This window comes from Pteropus alecto, unplaced genomic scaffold, assembly GCF_000325575.1.
Source record: "Pteropus alecto unplaced genomic scaffold, ASM32557v1 scaffold44, whole genome shotgun sequence".
NCBI classification, from domain to species: domain Eukaryota; kingdom Metazoa; phylum Chordata; class Mammalia; order Chiroptera; family Pteropodidae; genus Pteropus; species Pteropus alecto.
Genome location: NW_006436812.1, coordinates 8,040,307 through 8,050,209, shown reverse-complemented (window position 1 = coordinate 8,050,209; position 9,903 = coordinate 8,040,307). Strand labels below are relative to the sequence as shown.

At 52.2% G+C, this 9,903-nt stretch overlaps 1 protein-coding gene across 1 annotated transcript in view; it reads right to left on the bottom strand.

Annotated features, from left to right (window-relative positions):
• SBK1 (SH3 domain binding kinase 1) overlaps nt 1–6,926 on the bottom strand; it is an 18,767-nt gene extending 11,841 nt beyond the window's left edge. Inside the window, 1 exon segment of the mRNA XM_006926999.3 lies at nt 6,216–6,926. The gene's annotated coding sequence lies outside the window, so the exon portion shown is untranslated.
• Between the last annotated feature and the right edge of the window lie 2,977 nt (nt 6,927–9,903).

Sequence of the window (9,903 nt, the reverse complement as noted above, 5' to 3'; positions counted from 1 at the left end):
TTCTAGCCATGAAGCTTGGAGTAAGTCACCTACTCTCTCTGTGCCTTCATTTCCTCATCAGTAAAACAGGAATAATAATGGTGCAGTTTAAAGTTATTATTAATAGTAGCTAACATTTAGGAAACACTCAAAGTACTTTATATATATTGACTCGTTTAAACCTCACAGGCATCTTAGGAGAAGCTGCTATTATTCCCACTACAATATATCCCTTGCAGTTCAGGAAACTGAGACTCAGAAGGAAAGATGAAGTGACATATCCAGAGTTACAGCTAGGATGTGGCTTAGAGATACAAGTCTGGCTCCAGAACATTCAATAAGTATTTGTTGAGCACTTACTATTTGCTTGGTGCTGTTCTTGGATCTGGGATACATTCATGAGCCACAGAAACAGCCCTGCCCTCAAGGAGCTTATATTCTAGTTTGGAGGCAGACAATAATAAAGATAAGTAAGAGACGTATGTCAGACAGTAAGAAGCCCTAAAGGGAAAAATAAAGCAGGGAGAGGTGAGGAAATGCCCGGGCTAGGAGATGAAGTTCTGGACGGTGGTCAGGAGAGTTCCCATCGAGAAGGGTGGGGGGAGGTGGGGCTGTGCCTGGTGTGCAGGGAATAGTGAGGTGGCCAGCATGGCTCAGAGTGGTGGATGAGTGGGGGCAGGAGATGAGGGCAGAGGTAAGGAGGGGGTGACAGTGTGCAGGGCCTTGGAGGCCACAGTGAGGACCTGCCTTTCACTATGAGTGAGATGTACTCCAAACTCTGGACCTGAGCAAACCCTTCCTGAAGCCAACCCATGTGCCAGGCCCTGGGCAGTGAAGAGAGACAGCGTGGCCTGACCCAGCTCGCAGTCAGAAACTCAGAGTCCAGCCCCTTGCAGTATTCCACCACTGCCTTAGGAGTGAGGCTGAGGGAAGAGGTGAGGGAAACCTCAGAGGCTTTCGAGAGAGTCCCATGGGCCTAGGCTGCAGATTCCTCTGTGCTGTGGCTCTCACCTGCCATAACACCATGTGAGCAGAGGTGTTGAGGCAGGAAAGCTGATATGTCCAGGATTGTAGCTGGAGCCCAGGTTAGGTCCTGTCAGGTTTTTCGGGCTGGACTTGCCCTGAAAACTGTGTGAATGATGGAAAAGTAAGTAGAATCTTCCCTAAATCCTAGATATGGAACCTTGAGTGAAGACCTTCACCCTGAGCCTCCATTTTTTTTTTAACCTGTAAAAGTAGTGCTAATGTGCCCTTTCTGCTCAGGGGCTTTTGAGGACTAATATTAAGAGCAAACCCTTAGTGGGTACTTAAAGCCATTTATAGCACTTTACACACATTCACTCAGTCAGTTCTCACTATGACCCTATAAGGCAGGTACTAGTATCAGACACCATTTTGGTAGATGAGGGATCTGAGGCACAGAGAGGTTAAGTACGTTGCACAAAGTCACAGGCAGGGTCTAGAGACTGTACTTTTTTTACCCCTAAACCATCTTAACTGCAGGCCCCACTGCTCCTCCTGGAGACACCTGAGCTCTTGGGATGGGAGGATCTCCCTACTATGGTTGGGGGGAGGGGGGTGCCAACAGACCAGGGGAACTGCTCTGGGGCAGGGATTTCTGCAGGCTCAGTGGGTCCTGACAAGGAGGATGAAGCAGCCCTGATCTGTGCATCTCCCACCCGTGCCCCTCAGGGCCATCCCAATACCAGGAGGCAGTTGGGACATTCTCTTGCCTCTCCCAAGACTAGCTAAAGCCACAGGAGGAACAGCTGGTGTGGTGGGGCGTCACAGTGACTTCCGCTGGCCAGACCAGCTCATTTGCATATCCCAGCAGGGTGTGGCAGAAGTAATAAGAACAAGCACTTAAATAACAGGCACTGCTACAAGTGCTTTACCAGTAAACAACCCTAGGAAGTAGGAGGAGTTATTATGTCTGTTCTACATCAGAAGAAACTGAGGAACAGAGGACAACGGCCTTGTCCAAGGTCACATACCAGTAAACAGTAGAGGGAGGATTCAAACCCAGGCAGTTTGATGCCAGTTTCACAAGAACCTTTGGGTGCTCACAGAGTTGGGCTCAAATCCTTGCTCTAGGTTAATGCTGTTCTTAGAACTAAATGAGAAAGTGATGGCCAGTGCCCAACATGGGGCACTTGACATTGAAAAATGCTTCCCTGCTTCCTTTCGACCCTGATATTACATGGCTCCCCAAGTTGGGGCTGAGCTGGAGTCTGGACCTGTCCCCTCTCCAGACTGTGGCCAAGCTATGGCAAGGAAAAGGGAAGGTGGGTGGACAGGAGAGGGGAGGAGACTTTAACTGGCCTCTCCAGGTCTAACTGCCAGGGCTCCCTGAAACCAGGGGAGTAGGGGAGGGAGGGGGTAGTGTGGGGAAGACTCCGGGTCTAGTGGAGATACTGGTCCAGACTTTGGCCTGAGGCCCATCCACCTGGGGCAGAAAGCCTGGGGACAGAAGCTAGGCAGGCGGAGTACCTAGAAAGTCAAGCCTGGAAGGAAGAGGGCCTCAACTAAAGGACTAGGTAGGGCCAAGCCGCCCTAGTTCCCACCCCTCAGACAGAGCATAGGTCAAGATTCTGGAAGGTGCCTCACAGACCCTCAGGCTTGAACCCCATCCCACCCCACCACGTGGAGGAATAGATTCCATGCTCTTAACACCGTACAATACTGCCTCTAAAACACTCGTTTCTCCTTCACGGGGATAGCATCAGAAACCCTATGGCCTCCCCAGATCAACTACAGGAAAACCAAGGTGGTCACCAACGCTTAACCTCCCACTAGCCAATGCCCTAAGAGCCAATAGTTACCGAGCACTTGTCAGTCTTAGGCCCTTTTCATGCTTTAGCTCACTTAATCTCCATGATAACCCTGGTATTCTGTTTTCCACATGAGTAAACTAAAGCTCAGAGAGGTTAATGACTTGCCCAAGATCACAGAGCAGCTAAGTGGGATTCAAACCTAGGGAGGGTCCAGAGAATGTACTCTCAATTATGGTGCTCTGCCACCTCCTTCAACCCTGGGCCTTCATCCTGGAAAACGGCACATTGTCTCCAAGGGCCATGCCGAATGGCCCAGTGCTAGCCCCTGACCCAGCTAGCTATTTGGCAACACTCACTGGTTTCATTAATGTTTAGGGAATGTCAATATTTTTGAGTGACTTCTGCATCTAGGCCCCTATCTCTCCTGCCAGACCCAAACTAGAGCAGCTTGGACTCACTCCTAGAAAGTTAGAACAAGGGGGAAGCTTATAGCTTCCAATTCCTCTCTGATACATGGGTAAATTGAGGCCCAGAGAGTAGTCCTCTCCCAAGAGTCCTCAGCAAGACCTGGGCCTAGGACCTTGGACTTTTGTTCCTGGGCAAGTGGGACAGTTAAGACAGGTCTTTGGTGGTTGAATCCTTCTAGCATAAGGAAGGGGGCATAAGACAGGGCAAAGAGTAGAAAGTGAGACCAGGCCGTTGATGCTCTGGGGGGAGGAATTCAGGTTCACTTCACCATAGCCTTAAAGACCCCGGAGGGATGCTGCTCTCTGCCATGTTCTAACTTGGCCATGGGGGAGGCAGGGAACACACATGTTGTGTAAAACACACACAGACAAAGGTCACCAGCAGAGCAAACACCTTCTGACTTCCACCCCAGCCCTACAGGAGGGGCCAGCAGGTCATGTCAATGAGTGAACAGGTCAGGTGGGGCCTCGGACAGGCTGGAGGGTGGTGGCCTGTCTAAAGAAGGTTGTCACTGTCACTCTTTAGCTCTGGCCTGGGCTTGACATCATTTGCTTTTTCAGGGGATCAAAAAAATCAATATTTGTATGTGAAATTTTTTTTTTTAGCATCGGCAACAAATGCAAATATGAGAAAAAGTTTGTATTAACAAAATGCGTCTAGAAACTGTATTTTACAATATGTGCCATACGTTATAACAAAAGCAAATGCAGTGGGGATGAGACAGATCTGGTCCCGTCTCCTGGAGCTCAGAGTCTAGATGTGGAGACAAACTCTCACAGCACATGTAGACACGTGTCACTGTCACCAAGCCACTAACCCATCAACCAGCCCAATGCAGCTCTCCACTCCATGCCAACCCAGGTCAAATCAAAACGGGAGGTAGAGGCAGAGAGCTGCTCCTGAGCCATCCAATGGTGGGGCTTTTCAGGTAGGAAACAGGACATAGTGGAAGGAGGGAGGGAATTAGGGGACATGGAGGAGATGAGCCAGAAGTGAAGCAGAGGATGATGTGTGAACAGTGGGAGATGATACTTGGGAGGTGGTTTAGGGTCACACTGCAAAGGGCTTTGACTGCAGTTTAGTCTAGACTCAATAGGGAGCCAGTGCAGGTTAGTGAGGAAGAGAGATTTTACTTGCTGTCCCCCCAGGACTTTTGATGATATTCTTTCACAATGACTCAAATCTCTGCTCTTTAGCCTCAGACTCCACTCCCTTGCCCGTGGGTCATATGACAAGGCTCTGGGCTCCTGGGAAGCCACTGTGGGATATGAACTCCTTCAGAGATGGAGGGGATACACCTGAATGCTTCTCAAGGCCCAAGTGCAATCCACACCAGCTCCTCCAGCTGAGTAAGTGGCTCCCTCTCTGTCGCTATCTCTGGGAGATGCCACGTGCTTGCCCAAGGTCACCCAGTCTTCAGGGCAGTTGGCTCCCCCACAGCCCATATGAGGGGAGTTGCCTCAAATGTCCTTGAATTTGCAAGAAGAGCTGCCAGAGGTCTGGCTAGAAGCACCTCCAATCTTTTCTTCTGCTGGTTACATCCTCCCCCTTGGGTCAATGTCAGCAGCAGGTGGGGGTAGGGGCACTTGGTATTGGAAAGGGGGAAGAAGAGGAATTGGCCATCCAGGCTCGGGGTCCCAAGTCTGCAGCAGGATGGGGATCAAGGGATCAGGTGCTTCAGGTGTGGGGTCAGAACTGGTCAGCTGGGCCTGACCAGGCCCACCTCAGCAGGTACAACTGAGCATGGCCTGGGGAAATTGAGAACAGCCCAGGGGTCTGATGAACAGGAAAGATCAGGAAATGAGATCAGAATGAAGAGAGAAAAAGGACTTTTACTCCAGTGCCTGGTACTTCACAGACACTAGCTGAAGGTTTGCTGGATGAATAAATGAACAAAGGAACTCGTGGTGTGGCTACCTGTACCCAGAATCCTGTCTTCCTCAGCATCACTGCTTGCCTGCAGAGGGCTCAGAGGCAAGAGACTGGTGGAAACCCTAGCAGTCCACACTGTTTCCTTGGCACTGTCCACCTACTTCTCAGAATCTCTGACCCAGAATTTCAGGGTACAGCATCCCCAGGGCCTCTCATCTTCCTGTGAGCCTAGGGTTCAGGACCTCACTGAGGACCAGGCTGGGGTACTGCTTTGTATACTGCCTAGAAAGCTAGAGTGAAAACCTAGAATGGTCCCCCTTGGTTGTCTAGGACACATTGACTTAACCTAAGGTTTGGCCCTGGGTGTTTTGGAGGTCAAAAGGAAAGGCGTTGGGTTTGCTGCTCTCAGGGCACATGGGGACAGAAAAGTGCCTGACCTGAAATGGCTTCTTCATCCAGACTACCTCCCCTCTCCAGAAACCAGCGCCTCATTTTGGAAAGGCTTGCCCCCTCCTTGTCCTGCAGGGAGCACAATAATGGCCTGGGTGAAGATCCCCACTGGGGCCTGGGTGGGGGCAGTGGAATCACAGAGAAAATAAGGGATTTCCACTCATTTTCTCAAATACACCCTTTCCCTCACACAGACAAAGACATACACCCAAATCCCTGGCCATTACCCTAAGGCCACACACTGCAGGCCCCCTCACCTGTGGACACCCCCCAAATCTTCTCCTCCCAGCGGGGACTTCACTTGAGAACTCAGCCTGGCCTTGGGGGGAGGGGTACATATACTCCAAGGACTGAGGATTAAAGAGCTCCAGGCTAACAGGCTTTTTTTTGGGAGGTGGGGGGGACTCTACCCTTTTCTCCCCTATCCGTGGTGCAAGGGGCTCCGCCACCACACCCCCGTGGGGCCGAGGAGCTGCGCCCAAACCCCTGAGCTAGGGTGTGGGGTGGGGGAAGGGAGGAGGAGGGGGCGGCTCCTCCTAGCGAGACACAAAGAGACGTCCTTCAGCCTCGGCTCCATGGCGACGCTGGGGAGGGGGCAGTACGCACCCGATACTTCCTTCCCCACCTGCAGGGCTAGGGGCCTTGGCGGCCACTCACCTGGGATCGGCTTACCTGGGCTGGGGCCGCGGGGACGCCGCGGCAGGGGGCCTGGGCGCCGTCTCGATTTTCGTCAGCCCGGCCCCGGGGGCTCAGGGCTCCACAACCATGGGCTGGGATGAGAAGGGTGCCGCAAGAGGCTCCGTGGCCCCGGTCCTGGAGCTTTGGGGGGATCCCCGAGGCCTCTTGCTGGTGAGGGGAAGCTCTTGCTATCCTCGGGTCCCTAGATTTAGGGATTCTGTGTACCGGAATTGGGGGGAGTCTCGGACCCCCGATCTAGGGGCGCTCTGAGCTGGGTCTTCGTGTCTTGAGGTGTGGAGTTGTATTGACCAGGATCTTGAAGGGGTGCTCGCAATCTCGGACGGGGGGATCACTGCGTTCTAGGTCTTGGGGGGGCCCAGATTGAAGAGGGGGAATCTTCGCGGCACCATAGGAACGTCGCTATCTTCTGAATACGGAGGAATTCTTCGCCTTCCCCGGCTGGGGAGTCGTTTTGTTTTGGACTTAGAGGGGCCCCCGCCTTCTTGGGGGGTCTCTGGGTCCTGGATTTGGTGGGGGATCCCCGCGCTGCCCGGCTGCGGGGACTTGCTGAGTCCCGGCCACCGGCAAGGGGCTGGGAGGAAGCCCCTCAGCCGCTGGGGGGCTCCGTCGCCGCCGCTACGAGCAGCCCGGCCCTGCGGTTCCAGACCCCGGCCTGGTCCGGGCACTGGCTGCGGCTCCGGCTCGCGCTCCTCTCTCTCTTTCTCTCTCTTTCTCTCTCTCTCTCTTTCTCCCTCTCCCCACCGCCCCGCTCTCCTTCCCGCCGCGCTCTCCCGCCGCGCACCGCGGGGCGCAGATTCTCCTCGCGTGGATCGAGCGGCGCGCGGCGCCCCCACCCAGCCTTCCGGCCGCGCTGGGTCCTAGAGCCTATGGTTCCCTCTCTATCCTCCCACCTCCGGTCTTTTCTAGGTCATCTCTCTCTCTCTCTTTCTCCCTCTCCCCACCGCCCCGCTCTCCTTCCCGCCGCGCTCTCCCGCCGCGCACCGCGGGGCGCAGATTCTCCTCGCGTGGATCGAGCGGCGCGCGGCGCCCCCACCCAGCCTTCCGGCCGCGCTGGGTCCTAGAGCCTATGGTTCCCTCTCTATCCTCCCACCTCCGGTCTTTTCTAGGTCAGAGCCCACGAGGGGGAGAGAAAGAGGTTAGAGAGGACTCCGGGGAGTCTGAGAGGGTCACCTGGTCCATCCCTCCTGGCCCCTGCGGGACCAGACTGTCCCAGACTGTCCCAGTCTGTTCTTGTGGGGCGGAGCCTGTGTCTGTTTCAAGGAGGGAAATATTCAAGCTCTGCAATCGGATATGCATTTATTCACCCGTTGGTCTGTCCGTCTGTCCATCATCTATCGTATTTTGAGCAAGACCGCAGAGAACTAAGTCTATTCAGGAAAGAGGTCAATAACTGGGGCTTTGGGGGTCATGGCAAGCCCAGGACTTGTTCTGGACCGCTGTTGTAAATGGCAGTGACTAGTCATAGGATGCACAGTGCTCACCAGATAAAAAGAAGGAAAGGGGATTCCAGGCAGAGGGAGCAGCATGTGCAAAGGCACCACCTGGGTGTGAAGGAGTATTGTCTGTTTGGTTAATGACATTGGTGGCCTGGAAAGAAGTGAGGTGGATGAAAATGGAGATGAAATAGGACAGCACATCTTCCCAGCACATCTGTCTCTCAGCCTTATCCATGCAGACCCAGCCACACTTTCCCTAAGGAAAAAGCCCCCAACACACCCTGCATCTTCCCTATTTCTTCCAACTCTTAGTTGGGGCTGCTTTCTCCACCCACCATACTCTTCCCAATCATCCTATTTCTAGAAGTTTTAGAGCCAGGTGTACTTGCAAGCTCAAGTACTTATAGGTCACATAAATTAGTGACTGGGGCCAGGTGTAAGGTGATAGGGAGTGGTGGAGATGAAGCAAATCAGCATTGTGGGTCCTGTGTGGATAGATGATTTTCCAACAGAAGCAGGGAATCCATCTTCTAACATAAAATCCTCCACTTAAATGTTTGAAACTAATTCCCCAAATTCAGAAATACTGAACGAGCCAAATGAAACATTCTTTGGGGCTAAGCGTCGCCCCTGGGCCATCAATATGAAACCTCTGCTAGTGAAAACATTGCCTTAGATCCTAACTTGTCTCCCTCCTTCCTCTGCCTAGAATCCTTTTCTAGAATCCAAGTCCTGTGTGATCATCAGCTCTGTCAAATAAAAAGTAGATTGGGTTGCTCCTCTACATAAAATTATCAATGACTTCCTGTTACATCTAGGGTAAAAATCTAACTTTCTTATCCTGGTTTTCAAACCCCTTTGCCTTTGGAGCCTCCTACCTTCCCCCTATTGAGACCCCCCTCTTCTCCATTCAGCTGGTGTTCCTAGAGCATCTGCTTTCCCATACCTCTGTGCCTTACTTTATTTCCTCCTCTGTCTAGAACATTGTTCCCCAAACAAGTTATCCTCTAAGACACCTCCTTTATATCTCCCTTCCCTCTCTCACCCCTCCCTGTCCTACCAATGTTCTCAAGTTTCGAATTTCACCCGTTCTGGTAGAGGACTAGAAGAGTCAAGTAAGGTCTTATTGCCCAAAACAAACTAATGGAGAATAGAGGATTAGAAAAGTCAAGTAAGGCCTTATTGTCCAAAATAAACTAATGGAGGAGTATGAGTTATTGGGCCAGCAGTAGAGGGAGGAAGAAGGAAGAGAACGTCGTTCTGTGTCTAACAACCGAGTCTCAGAACACTAGAATTTAGAGAGCACTTTCCTCTCCTTACAGGTGAGGAAAATGAAGTCTGGAGAGGGGCAGAGGTAGAACCAGGCCTTGAAATGCTCCCAGCCATAGTTGACAAGGGTAACACAGTTCAAGGCCACCTTCCGCAGAGGTCTTCCCTGATTTCTTAACGGGGGATTTGATTACTACCAATGTGATTAGTGAAGTTTTGCCCAAATGCGTCTGGTAGTCAAATCTCCCCACCCTGAGCTCCGCAGGGTAGGAAGTCCTGGTCCCCAAAGGGGGCTTACTCTTATCGGAGCATAGCAAGAGTTCCATGAAAATTTAAGCTGTGGCTGCTTAAATAACACGGGACTCCATGTGTTCTGGGGCCAGCAGGCAAGAAGAGGAATCACTGTTCTAGTGGTAGTAATTGACCCTCATTTACTAGAAGTTACTAGACCCTCAGTAACTGACTCTTAGTTATTAGAAGTTACTAGAAGTACCCTGATCATTTACTAGAAGAAAGCGGGGATGCTTTTACAAAGTGGGAGCAGGGAGAAATACTAGAATGTGGAACCCAGTGTCCCCTCAGGACTGAACCGTTGCGTCATACCACTAGGTGGCCCCTCAATACCCGTTAAGGTGACAGTTGAGGGTGTGGATAATTGAGAATGGATAGTGGAAGGAGGAAACGATGGCTACCAGTTATGGCCCTGAGGTCAAGTGCAGTGAGGGGGAGGGGAGCCGTAGTTCCTACCGAGAACCTCCCTCTTCGAAGTTTCCCTTTAGAAAGAGTGGCTCTCGGCATCCACAGAGAAGCTGTGTGGCATGAGGGGTGGGATGTGGCAGCCGTGAAAATGCAAAGACTGTGACTGCTGAGGGCAGCCGCCTGGAGTCTCTCTAGGATTGACAGGAGGCAATAACTGAGCGCAGGAGAGACTTTTTGGAGACACAGGGCTTCTCTGA